This window comes from Camponotus vicinus, unplaced genomic scaffold (assembly GCF_025532165.1).
Source record: "Camponotus vicinus isolate PSW18456_S1 unplaced genomic scaffold, iyCamVici1.0 SCAF_1, whole genome shotgun sequence".
In the NCBI taxonomy this organism is placed as follows: domain Eukaryota; kingdom Metazoa; phylum Arthropoda; class Insecta; order Hymenoptera; family Formicidae; genus Camponotus; species Camponotus vicinus.
The window spans coordinates 22,040,437-22,052,820 of record NW_028141945.1 but is presented as its reverse complement, the minus strand read 5'-3'; the positions used below and the strand labels follow the sequence as shown (position 1 = coordinate 22,052,820).

The following is a 12,384-nucleotide window of genomic DNA, read 5'->3' as shown; positions in this document are numbered from 1 at the left end:
TTATAACGGTCTTCTATAATATGGGTCTTGTTGGTAATGTTCTTGTTCAGTAGAGATCTATTGGTAAATCCAGGATAAATATTTGGCTACGTCAACGAAGACAAAGTATTGACTACCAAAGCAGATATACGCGGAATTTATCACAGACCGCGAAATGATGCCGCGCAATTGATAACGCTGTGTGACAGGATCGTAAGGCATTAATCCGCTTCCACTACTACCAACGCATGGACCGTTGCCGTCTCGCATATCAGCACAAAAAGTGCGATTCGAAGTCAAGCTGGAGAAATCCGGGTGACTCCAAAGACATGTCTCCTAATAATATATACAATAATTAGACAAGGGGTTTTTAATCTCATCACTTATACAAAATTTTATTCTGCACAAATAATTTATAAAATCGATCAATTTGATAATTTTTTGCAATCAATATTTATATATAGATACCAGTGTTTCAAGAGTTTACAAACATTTGTACATATGCCTTAATCGCGATTAATTAATGTGCATTAAAACCGATATCGCATTCATCATTTTAATTTAAAGCATATAATGATTTTGACAAATCCATCCGTTATGAATATAAAACGAATCGCAATGTTAAGCATCGAAGCGCGAATTACAAGAATTTCTAAAATTTTGTACTCAACAATGATTTAATTCCACATGAAATCTTGATAATATCTCATCTTGAAAATATTTCTTATTTCATTTAAGAGAAATTAGATTGTGAGGATGTAACACGAAGATGATGGAAATCATTGAAAGGGAGACAGTTTTACCTGACTCACTATTGGCGCCATTCCCATTCGGGGTTCCTTTTTAAAAGAGTCCTTTAACCATACGATATATCCTACCATATTGACGACGCTCTGCAGATCGATCGAGCCATACCACATACAAATAGGTTTGCTCGTAAGGCTGAACTCAATGGGAGTCTTTAAAGTCACAATCGCCAAATCGGAGTCAGCACTTGTGCTTGAGGAATTGTAATCAGGATGGAGCGTAAAGTACGCAATCTCTCTATATTTGAATCTTGTTTCATTCCGGGTAAACAGTTTTTTTCCGAAAGATGCTATCAACGCATCGGTTTGGGTGAACGTCTCAAGGCAGTGTGCCGCTATAAACAAACGCGAATACAGCATTTTTCAATAAAAACAGACAAACACGAATAAAGCATTTCTCAACAGTAACGTATGAGAAGAAGACCGAATTTCTTAGAAATGAATATTCAGATCTTCAATATTCTGTAAATTTCTAATAAATGGACAATTTCTAATAAATGGATTTCTTCAAACACACCTGTTATAACGTGTTTTTTAGTCAGAATGGAGCCGAGACATTGAAATACATATTCGGTTCTGAAGTGAAAGATCGCCACTAACCACGGCCACTGACCCCGTGACGTCTTCATTTCATTGGAGCTTAGAGGATTGTAGATGGTTGGCGAACCGCTGATACCGCACTCGGAACTTTGTTAGTAGATATGGGCCACTATGGTGCGTCAAAACAAACCCCCACCACTCGACCCCTGGCGCCGTGGGTGTGACCGGCTGAAGTGGAGGGAGGCGTTCTGATTGGTGGAAACAATGCCCCACCTCCCGAAGTCTCGATTTTGATTGGCTTGCACCATAGTGGCCCAGAGTTTGATTGGCTTGCACCATAGTGGCCCAGAGTTTGATTGGCTCGCACCATAGTGGCCCAGAGCTGTGATTGGTCGACGCCGGCTGTGTCGCCGATTTATCAAATTTTTATTTCCCTACCTCCACGGTACTAGACTCCGGGCTTCCGAGTCAAATTCCCGTTACCTAGCCCTTAGTCGCTCTCGCTACGTCTTGGCAGAACGAACCCCCCGCCTACCGACTTTCGGAGGGTAGCCGGCGGTATATGTCTCGAGGAAACAATCCTTACCTCCCCACTCCGTCTCGGGGCCCGCTATGGAATATCGAAACAAGACCCTCCGCTCGAACGGTTCATGACGCGCTTTATCGGAAAAGACAAAGTCTCGCCACGAGACAATAATTATTATAATTAGACTACATTGCACTACAGAGGTAAAAAGATGAACATGCGGATGATTGAACGCGAGGCGGGGGTGTTATAAAGGAAAAAGGGAAAAGCTAAAAGTATTAAACACGAATTAAGATAAAAAATTTTCACATTTATTAATATACCCGCATACAATTCATAGTACTTCGCCAAAATATTTTTTATATCTTCTTACAATTAAACACGCTATTAATTAACATTATATTTTTCATGTTTCTTTTCGCGAAGAAAAATTTTATGAAATAATTCTACGATTAAATGATCGTTATATTCGCATATAATATAAAAATACACAACTGTAGAGTCCGCAGGTTTGAGAGAAAAGCCCTTGTAGTTGTTCGGTATTCCATCGATAAATGTTGGAATTTCGTCGGAGACGTAGGAAAAAACCCGGATACAAGGGCGGTATTCCGTAGCTATCGAAGTATGTCCCTGTACCGTCTTCGTCGAGGAAGAAAGCGATCCAGTGTTCTCCAGGGCGATTATGATTGTCCGTATTAGCGACGATGGCCGTCGACCTCGTCCACGCCATCGGCAATCTGTCGGCAGGATAGACTCCCACATGTTTGACATCTAGTTGACGCAATGCTTGCAGAATTTCGCGAGAGTCCATTTGTTTGCAGCGAAGATGAGCGAACAAGCGGTATTATTTGAATAATTTCTTTTGGTGGCTTGTTTTCGGGTTGTACAGCTAACGGATTTTCTGTTTGCGCGGGGCGGTTAATAGCCGCACGTTCGATTTTTTGCAGATTTTTCTTCTCTATTTTATTATTTGATTGTGCTTTAATATTTTCATTTTCATCGTCGTCGTCGTCGTCGCTTACTATCAAAATTTCGGGAGAACTGCAAGTCGTTTGAGTAATGCTGTCTCCGTCGCTGCTGAAATTATTTTGCGCAACAATCCAGCTTTTTAATTTGTAAGCGTTGCGTAATGCACAATGAAAGATTCCGAATTTTCGAAATCCGTGATGTCCGCACTCTTCTTCTACCGTCAGATTTTTGAATGCCGGTGAGATGCCTTCCAAATTATATATATTTCTAGAAAGTAGATTCCTCAAATAACTCGCTTTCTCGTTTCCTCTAACATAAATGTGACGCACGCATCTTGTAATTTGCCGCAGTTGCGATGTAAAATATTTCGGATTAGTTTCGCCATCGAACCATTCAATGCCGTGATGATTTCTCGTGAGCCAGTTGTTTTCTTGTCTTATTTTTTCAGGTAATTCGGTAAACGAATGCGTCGGTATCATAATCCAATGATCGACGATTGGAGCGTCAATCGCTACAACAGCAACCTCCTTAGGGATAAACTTTTTCCTCGCATCGCGGAAACCCTGAATATCGACGACTATATCCATCTTACGAAAAACTTATGTGATTCGACGCGAGGCTCTATGTGAAACAACGACGCCGAGCGTGTCTCCAACGAAACTGAATATTTTTCGAAACGCTGCGCGCTGATGTCGGTGTTTTGAGCGAGGTAGAGGGGGAACAATTTTAAGCGTCTATACAGAATTTACCCCGAAAAATCGACGATGACCTGACGAGACGAGTCGATTTCTATAACATTATCGAATTCGGCATAGATAATACAATTAACTGTCTCGGAAAGTGCCTTTACGAATCGCACTTCTAATCGTAAACTACCATGTTTGACGAGATTCCAATGTCCAGCTCAATTAGCGGATAGATCGGGAGTAAGATCAAAAGCGAATAAAGTATATCCTTTGAAATAATCGTCTCTGCTTATAGAATTTCCTTCGTTCAAAAAATGAATGCCCGTCCCCGAGAAAAGCGTTTGATAAGCTTCGATGTAAAGCGGTTCATCCACGGAAAAAGCTGGTTGCAAAGGTCTACTGGGAATTTGCGTGCCATCGACGTACAGCGAAAAGAAATTTATTCCGTAGTTTTTGAAATTAAACGGATTTAATTTTCTGTCGCCGTTAAACGCTTTATTACTAACGAAACCGACTATTACTCGCTTCGGTAATTGACCGAGTATTACATTATCTAATGATTCACCCATAACACCGCTATGAATCGTGAATGTTTTAACCTCGACTCTCGTGAGCGGATACTTGGCTGTAACTTTACTCATCATTCTAGCATGCGCGAGTAACAAACCCGAGCTTATTTTCGCCCTTCTAACGAGCAGGGTGGCATCGAGAATGTGAATTTTCGATGTTCCGCTACTTTCCATGAGGCAGAACGAATCTTTCGAACGAACGAATCTCAACCGTACTTCTACACCGTTAATTAAAAATTTGTCTTGATTGAAAACGTCGCAATGGAGATGTCCTACGAGATCTAACGCCTTTCCTCCGGAAATGTAACGAGCGCGTCTCGCGAGAGCGGGATTGCCGGGATTTGATTCCAACAGATCGTCCATGTGTCCAGGTGCATCCATGTCCCATAGACATGAAGTTAGATGGGAAGTTTTTGCGGGTGAAGAATAATTTAACAACGCCTCTATGTACGCTCGGTACGCGTAAGCGTTGTTTGGAGGCGACACGAGCTTTTGATTGAAATACACATCGATTTGATTGAAGATAGAATGAAGCAAATGATTTACAGGGCCTACGGCTATTCTTTCGGCGCTTGTTCCTGAAGCCTGTCTCGTGGAATCGACGTTTGTTTCTACACGTAGACGAAGACTCAGCATGGTGTGCGTGAGATCTAAATATTCTTCTCCGCGTCCGGGGATGACGAATTCTATCGGCGAGTCGTCCGAGAGAGAGGTCACGGGTTTGTAATGAATCCATTGCGAATTTTCGATGCTAGTTTGCGTAGGCGGTAGAGAGAAGAGATCTAGTTCGCTCTTTAAACACTCGCTCGAATGCGTGTGAAGAAAAGACATATTTCTTTATCGCAAATTGCTCGCTGTCGTCCGTCGCTCGCCACCGTCGTTAAATTAGAATGCTACGAATATAACCGCTTAAGAAAATATATCGGATACGGTACGTTTTTTACCGATTTTACGTCTTAAGTCTTTTTTTCACAACCGTACGACTTTTCTTCTTCTTTTTATTTCTCTGTGCTTTTGTACTCGTTCTTTTTTTCCCAACCGCTTTGATTTTCTTACTCGTCCGTCGTCGCTTACGAGCCGATGTTATTGAGGATCGTGCGATGTGATTATCAAGCCCGACAAAAGGGAACTGAGCTACATGCATTTTCGCATCAGATTTATATCCCGAGCCCTTCATTAGACTACTTATTTTTTCTTTGGCTTTTCTCTTGAGTTTGTCTCGCGATTCTTCAAAACGATGTTTGACCGCTACCTTAAATGGCGTATTGTTTTCGACATCTTCGATTACATTAACGCCGGCTCGTGAAGCTTCTTTCCCCACAGCTCGCGCGGCTTTACCTAAATATGGTAGTACGCGTCTGAATAATCCCCCGAGAAAACTGCCGATTCCGTGACCGCGCTGATAGGGCGAGTAATAGTCCATTAATAATAATAATAATAATGAACGGTCAAATGCACTTTTTCTCTTTCGCAGATTCTGTGTATTTTATAATATCTAATCGATACGTCTAAAGTGCAAAGTCACAGTCAACGTTCCGAATTCGAATGGTATACCTTCCCCCAGTTGATCTCTTATATCTATTTCGATTGTTCGGAAACATGTTTGACACAAAGCGATGTATTGTGCGGGCGAAAAATAGGTTATCTGGCTAGATGCAAACGAATAATTATTTCTAGCATTGTGCGTGACTATTCGAAGAAGGGGCGATTGTACATCACCCGTGATATAAGGCTCGCAAATGTCGCAGTAGACGAAAAGTTTGTCGGGAATGCCTCGCAACAAGCTAGCTGGTTTGTCGGCTATTATATCGCCGGTAGCATCCTCGAGTGCAAAAAGAAATGACGGGAAAAGTAAGCGTGAACGTTTTTTACCGTCTATATCAAAACCGAGTATTCGACAAAGTTTGTCGGAAAAATATACGTAATGGACCATGTCGCATTTCTCTTCTACGCAAGAGAGTTTCGCAACAACTCTACCTCCGACTTTTAATTTCCAAACGATATGCGAATTTACCAATTAGGACGCGTAATTCATCGTTTCTATAATATCGGGTATATTTGAATAAACTCCTGGCGGTACTTCGGCATCGTCTACAGGAATTATCTCTTCGTTCTTCCTTCTAACATTGAGGAATTGTAATGTACCTTCTCCAGGGCGTATATGTAAAAAGCTACACGGAAACTGGATCTCCGTGAGCACTACTTCCCAACGACCGCTTAAGTCTATACGTTGAGGTAATTCGGTGGTGAAACACGTTGTTTTATTTTCCGTAAAGTATCGCATGCTACTATTGCTCGGGAGGATTATGTAAAATTCTTCCCCTCTCATTTTGATATTAAACTCGAGGCTGGTATCCAAGAATCGAATTTAGAAGGATATCCCCGCCAACTAACTAGTAATTGTTTATTGTTACCTCGTCCCTTGGTTTTTATCACACGGTCTACGATAAATTCTCCCTCTCGCAAGTCTTTAATAACATGTGTTAATTCTTGCTCGTAAAAAATCCCGTCTATAACCTCGCCCTGTAAATCACTTAGTTCGTATACAGAAGGTCTTTTCCATTCGAGAACGCGATGAATTCGAAATATTTCTTCGCTCCAACCAGCCTCGTATCCTTTCTCAAACGCCGCTTTTGCTCTACTGATGCGTACGAGTTCGCCCGCTTTGTATTTACACTTTTGTTTGCGTCCGCGATTTTTTCTCCCTCCAGCATCATCATCATCATCATCATTAATATTCCAACGCCGATTCATATTTTCTCGCGCGATACGTGCATTTTCCAACGTAACCGCCGCGGGTTGCATTTTAATGCTAGAATGACGAGTATGATTGTAAGCGCGAACAATATCCTGCAAAATATCGATATAACGACGAGTATTTTTATGCGTAAAATAACGCCACATCCTCTCCTTAAGTGTTCTATTAAAACGCTCGACTATAGCTGCTTTAATATCAGGATTACGAGCTACGCGGAAACAGATGTTTTTTTCTTTTAAAAATTTTTGTACAGTAGTGGCGATAAATTCTTTACCTTTGTCGGTTTGTAGGTATACGGGTAAACGTTTTTTGTTTCTCGAGAATATGTTCTGAAAGGCCTTTATCACGCACGCCGAAGTTTTATCGCGCAAAGGTTCTACCCAAGCAAATTTGCTAAGTACATCGATAACCACCAGTAGATAGGAATATCCGTCGTTAACTCTTAAGATTACGAAGATCCTCGCGGCCGAGTTTCGCAACGAGGAATATCCGTCGATAACTCTTAAGATTACGAAGATCGATTAAATCCGCCTCCCATAAATCATCGATATTTGTCACGTTATAATGTAAACGCGGAAATTTTCGTTGTACTGGACGATGCAGCGTGTACGCGTTTTGCGATTTAAGCCAGTCGACAACCTCGTTACGCGAGAAATTCGGCTTAGCCGCTCGTGATAAATTGACCGTCGCTGAATAACCCGCGTAGTGCGAAGGATCGTAATATAATTTTTCGAGTTCCATCTTATTAGAATTTGCTCCAACCGAATAAACCTCTTGCTTTCTTTGTCGGGGAATTCTCGTCCTTACTTGCTAATGTTTTATCGGCCTCATCCTCATCCTCATCGGCAGATATAAATACCGTATCTCCTTCGGATACATCCGTCTCGTTTAACCTGCTGCGTGAACGACGAGTTTTCGGAGTGGAGTATCAGCTGCTAATTCGCTGCTTTTAATACGACGAGCTATTTTGCCCGCGTGTAAAAACTACGATTTCCTATGAGACTGGAAGGTGTGTTTATTTCGTGCAGTAATCGCGCAAACTGAACTCTTCTGATTGCTTTTACTGTTTTTCTCTCGCGTATCGCGTCATTTATGAGATCGCTAATATTCGAACCCGCTACAACCGCACCGTTTATAGTCACGAGTCCTTGTCTATCCCAACCGATCTTTGACGACGGGGCATCGAGTAAATATTTCAATAGCGTGTGAGCTTTGTAGCGATAAGTTTTCGGCACACTTTCAATTATATTTTTAATCATTTCCGCCGATTGATCGCGTTTTTTCCCAAAACTATTAGCGTCACCTCCTCCATCTCCAACGCTACTAATTAAAGTACGCATAAATTCAGCGGTATTGTCATCTTCCAAGTACATGTCCTCGTCCTGCTCAGTTTTATCATCGGCGTCGTCGTTTAAAGCCCCACGCGAATCTTTGCGAAAACGCTTTTTTGCATCCCGAACAAAGTAAAGATAACGTTGAAGTACTTCTTTATACATTTTCCATCTTTCACCCTCGTCGGTGGGAGTCGAGAGATTGAGAATACGACACATCTCCGCATCGAGTCGCGATAAAGGGGTTCCCGGTATCCGTATAGATTTATTATTATCATTTTTCGTATTATTAACATTTTCCGACTGTTGATTTTGTTGCTGCTGCTGCTGCATTCGTTGCATTTTTTCGAGATTTTCCGTAGAAATTAAAACCATTTTTTTAGCCTTTTCCATTTTTAATACTTTTCCAAATATTATTATTTTTCCTCACAAAGGATATAAAGAATTGTATCTTTTTTTCACTCGCCGATAATCCGTGATAATGAAGCACCGAGTATAGGGCCGATAATATAGGGTAAAAATCCTCCGCGTTGTACCAATAGTTTTCTTTTAGTCTTCAAATTACCCCGCTTTGCCGCGATGCGACGTAAAGTCGTTTTATGCTTGGACAAGCGCTTTTTTTCGCTAGATTCGAGCGGTACGTTACCTTCGAGCGTATTGAAAATACACTCCTGAATACACTTTACAAATTTATTGTCAGCATCGCGTAAGAACGCCGCTCTTTGATTTTTTTTCAAATAGCATAGAGTTTTTAAGAGACACAGGTTCCTCTCTCCGATGCGGCGTTTTGCAGTCTTTATCGCGCTATTCGGTAAATTCCTCGCTGTCGCTGTCGATGATGTTTTGTTAGGGTCTGCTTTTTTCACCATTGCGCCGTAATCGTGCAACTACAACTCGCGGGTGCGAATACCGTTCTTTTATACGCTTCCGCCCCTAATGACAGATTTACGCGGTATGTAGACGTAATGTAGAGTATCCTCCGGAAAGATACACGTGCGAAATCGGTATTCGTCTGGAGTCGATTGTTTCAAATCGAGCAATAAATATCCATGCGGCTTCGAGCTAGCGTCGTAGTACGCTTCTTCCATAAATTTTGGATCGTCGGGATATACCTGGCGTGCTAAATGACGAATTTGCGCGCGATCGCGCGGATTTTTGAAAATTACTATACAGGGTGTTTCATTTTAATCCGACCAGTCGAATATCTCGAAAACCAAGCCCGGGAGAGAAAAATATTTCAGACAAAAGTTGTTTGGTTTCGAGGGGGCCATAAGATGGTGACAATGATTTGACCTTGAACAGTCATTTGAAGGTCACATAAAGGTCACCTTAAATTTCTTAAATGGAATACCCTATATATTTTTGCACATTCTTGTAGCTGACATCGAGAGCTTTCCAAAACACTATAATTAAGTACCTTTTCGTTAAGTACTTTTTGAGTTATGAGGCTTGAAATAATTTCTTAATTCTACATAAACCGTAAAATATCTAGTAAAATATTCATTTTTCGATTATCTTACCTTAATACTTTTACGTACAAAATAATGAGAGGAATCAATTGGTGTAAAGAAAACACATAGTTGTTTTGAAGAAAAAATATGTAATTTGCAATTAACAATTCCATATTTTTTCTTAAAAACAACTATGTGTTTTCTTTACACCAATTGATTCCTCTCATTATTTTGTACATAAAAGTATTAAGGTAAGATAATCGAAAAGTGAATATTTTACAAGATATTTTACGGTTTATGTAAAATTAAGAAATTATTTCAACCCTCATAACTCAAAAAGTACTTAACGAAAAGGTACTTAATGATAGTGTTTTGGAAAGCTCTCGAGATAAGCTACAAGAGTGTGCAAAAATATATAGGGTGTTCCATTTAAAAAAATTGAAGTGACCTTCACGTGACCTTCAAATGACTCTTCAAGGTCAAACCAATGATACCATCTTATGGCCCCCTCGAAACCAAACAACTTTGGTCTGAAATATTTTTCTCTCCCGGGCTTGGTTTTCGAGATATTCGACTGGTCGGATTAAAATGAAACACCCTGTATAATTCGTGTTGAGAGATATGTCGCGCTGCCCACGTCCCTGATGGAAAAGATTTTGCGAAATGAGTATAACGCTGAGATTCTTATGATGACTTCCTTTGGTAAATAGATCCACGATAGCGTCGCACGAAGATGATTCCCTCATAAGATCGTCGATTATCACCAATTTCGGAGAAAGCGGATCGTTGGAATAATCCTCCGGGCGCGGTAACCCTTCGTGAAATTCGATTATATTTTTCCTCGATTTTACTAAAGCATTATCGCTATATTTGCTCTCGCTTTTCTCTTCTTCTCTCTCGCCCGTGTCGCAATGTAAGCACTGATACGCATCTTGCCACTCTGCGTAATAAAATAAAATTCTCTCGAATCGGACATCGGACATGCGGGATAAATGTCGAAGAAATGTTTTCACGAAAATTGTTTTCCCGCATCCCGTAGGACCGCAGACGATCGACGTCCAAGGATATTTCCAGCGCACGTCCATTACACAAAGTAATCGATTTCGTGTTTAGGAACAATCTCATAAATAAAAAAATTAACGATGATATTTAACAACAATAACCTAAGTAAAAAATGCGCATGCTCCTCGAATATTATTTGCAGGAATGTAAGAAGAAAATAAGCTTATTCACGGGGGCCCCATCCGCGGTGGCCGCGGCTCGCGCTAGCGTTCTCTGTTACGCGTGCGAGCGGAAAGCACCGCTGATTAGCCGATACACGGCGCGCGCGACCGCGAGTAAGCGTAATCGCGCGAGGGTAGGCTCGCATCGGCGACTTTCGCGAGCACCAACGCTAACGAACTCATAATTGATTCTCCATATACGCTTATAGTATAAAAATAAAATGCTTAAATTCTGGAAAATATATTTTAAATCGATGTATCGTCTAAATTACAAAATACCTGTACACACTCGTATTTTATGAATCATCCGATAGCTGACTCGGACAAACACTATCCCCCCGCGATATAATAATATCTAGAAATTCTTAAAAGCCTAAACGCGCGTTAAAAACTCGAGACATCCAATAAAATAATCTAATCTTAAGATAACCATCTAAGGTTTTCAACACTAATGAGCTCATAATTGATTCTCCATATACGGTTATAGTAAAAATAAAATGCTTAAATTCCGGAAAATATATTTTAAATCGATGTATCATCTAAATTACAAAATACCTGTACATACTCGTATTTTATGAATCAATCGATAGCTGATTCGGACAATCGCTATCCCCCGTGATCAGAAAACAATTCACTTTCTAAATAATTTAGGAAGATATGGAAAATATTCTTATTTTTCCCATGGTGAATCACCGAGATATAGCTTAGAGAAAATTTTTAGAAGTTTCTAGAAACGTTTATAGAAGTTTCTCGGTATTTTTTCTTTGATTATTGTAAAATATTTTGTTTGAACACGCATTTATGCTCACTTTTGCGCATATTATTTTCCCACCACTCTTTTTAGATTTTTTTTTGAGGGGGAAAGCAGTAATATAAGCGCGAGGACAAACAGCATATTCATTCGAATTCCGCCGTTAACAGAAGTTAAGCCTCGAGCGAAGAAGAAAAATTCTACGCGAATACGCTATCGTTGTTGTGAGTATTTTTTACATAGTGCACTCGAAAGTTAATAGCAATGGCTGGAACGACGGAAAAAATAGCGAGTTTTGTGAAATCCGCGCACGTTTGTGATATTACGGAGGCGGGAAATGGAGACAATAAAATCGGCAACGGCGGAAGAAACCGACATTTGTTGCTATCAACAACATATGGACTTAATTCATCCTTCACTAAGAAGATACAAGTGGGATTGCAATCGACGAAGGAAGACTGCTTCGTTCTTATTGTTAAATTAACGAGCAATAATGCCGATGGGATTTGTCTCGACTTCGACACGTGGCAGCAATTTCAAAGCTGCATGGATCATATGAGACAGTATTTGAACGAGGATCAAAAAAGAACGGGGGGATTAAGCCCGATTATTATTAACAATATCACCATCAACTTTACCAGCGCTTATGGCGCGAGGGCTATTCTAGTGGCATACAAGGAAACCACCGAACATTCCGCGACTAATGGCGAGAAGGAAGAAGAACAACCTCCGTTGAAGAAACGAAAAACTTATAACACCGCTATCGTGATGCAGAAAGTTACTTTCCTCGGCTTG

At 40.6% G+C, this 12,384-nt stretch overlaps 1 pseudogene across 1 annotated transcript in view; it reads right to left on the bottom strand.

Annotated features, from left to right (window-relative positions):
• Positions 1 to 12,384, bottom strand: part of LOC145972079 (serine protease gd-like) — a 29,979-nt pseudogene continuing 17,595 nt past the window's right edge. Inside the window, exons 2-4 of the transcript XR_014439117.1 lie at positions 1,303 to 1,472; positions 783 to 1,120; positions 1 to 315 (exon numbers count right to left, since the gene is read on the bottom strand). The product of XR_014439117.1 is annotated as a serine protease gd-like (transcript). The remainder of the gene's footprint in view (positions 316 to 782; positions 1,121 to 1,302; positions 1,473 to 12,384) is intronic.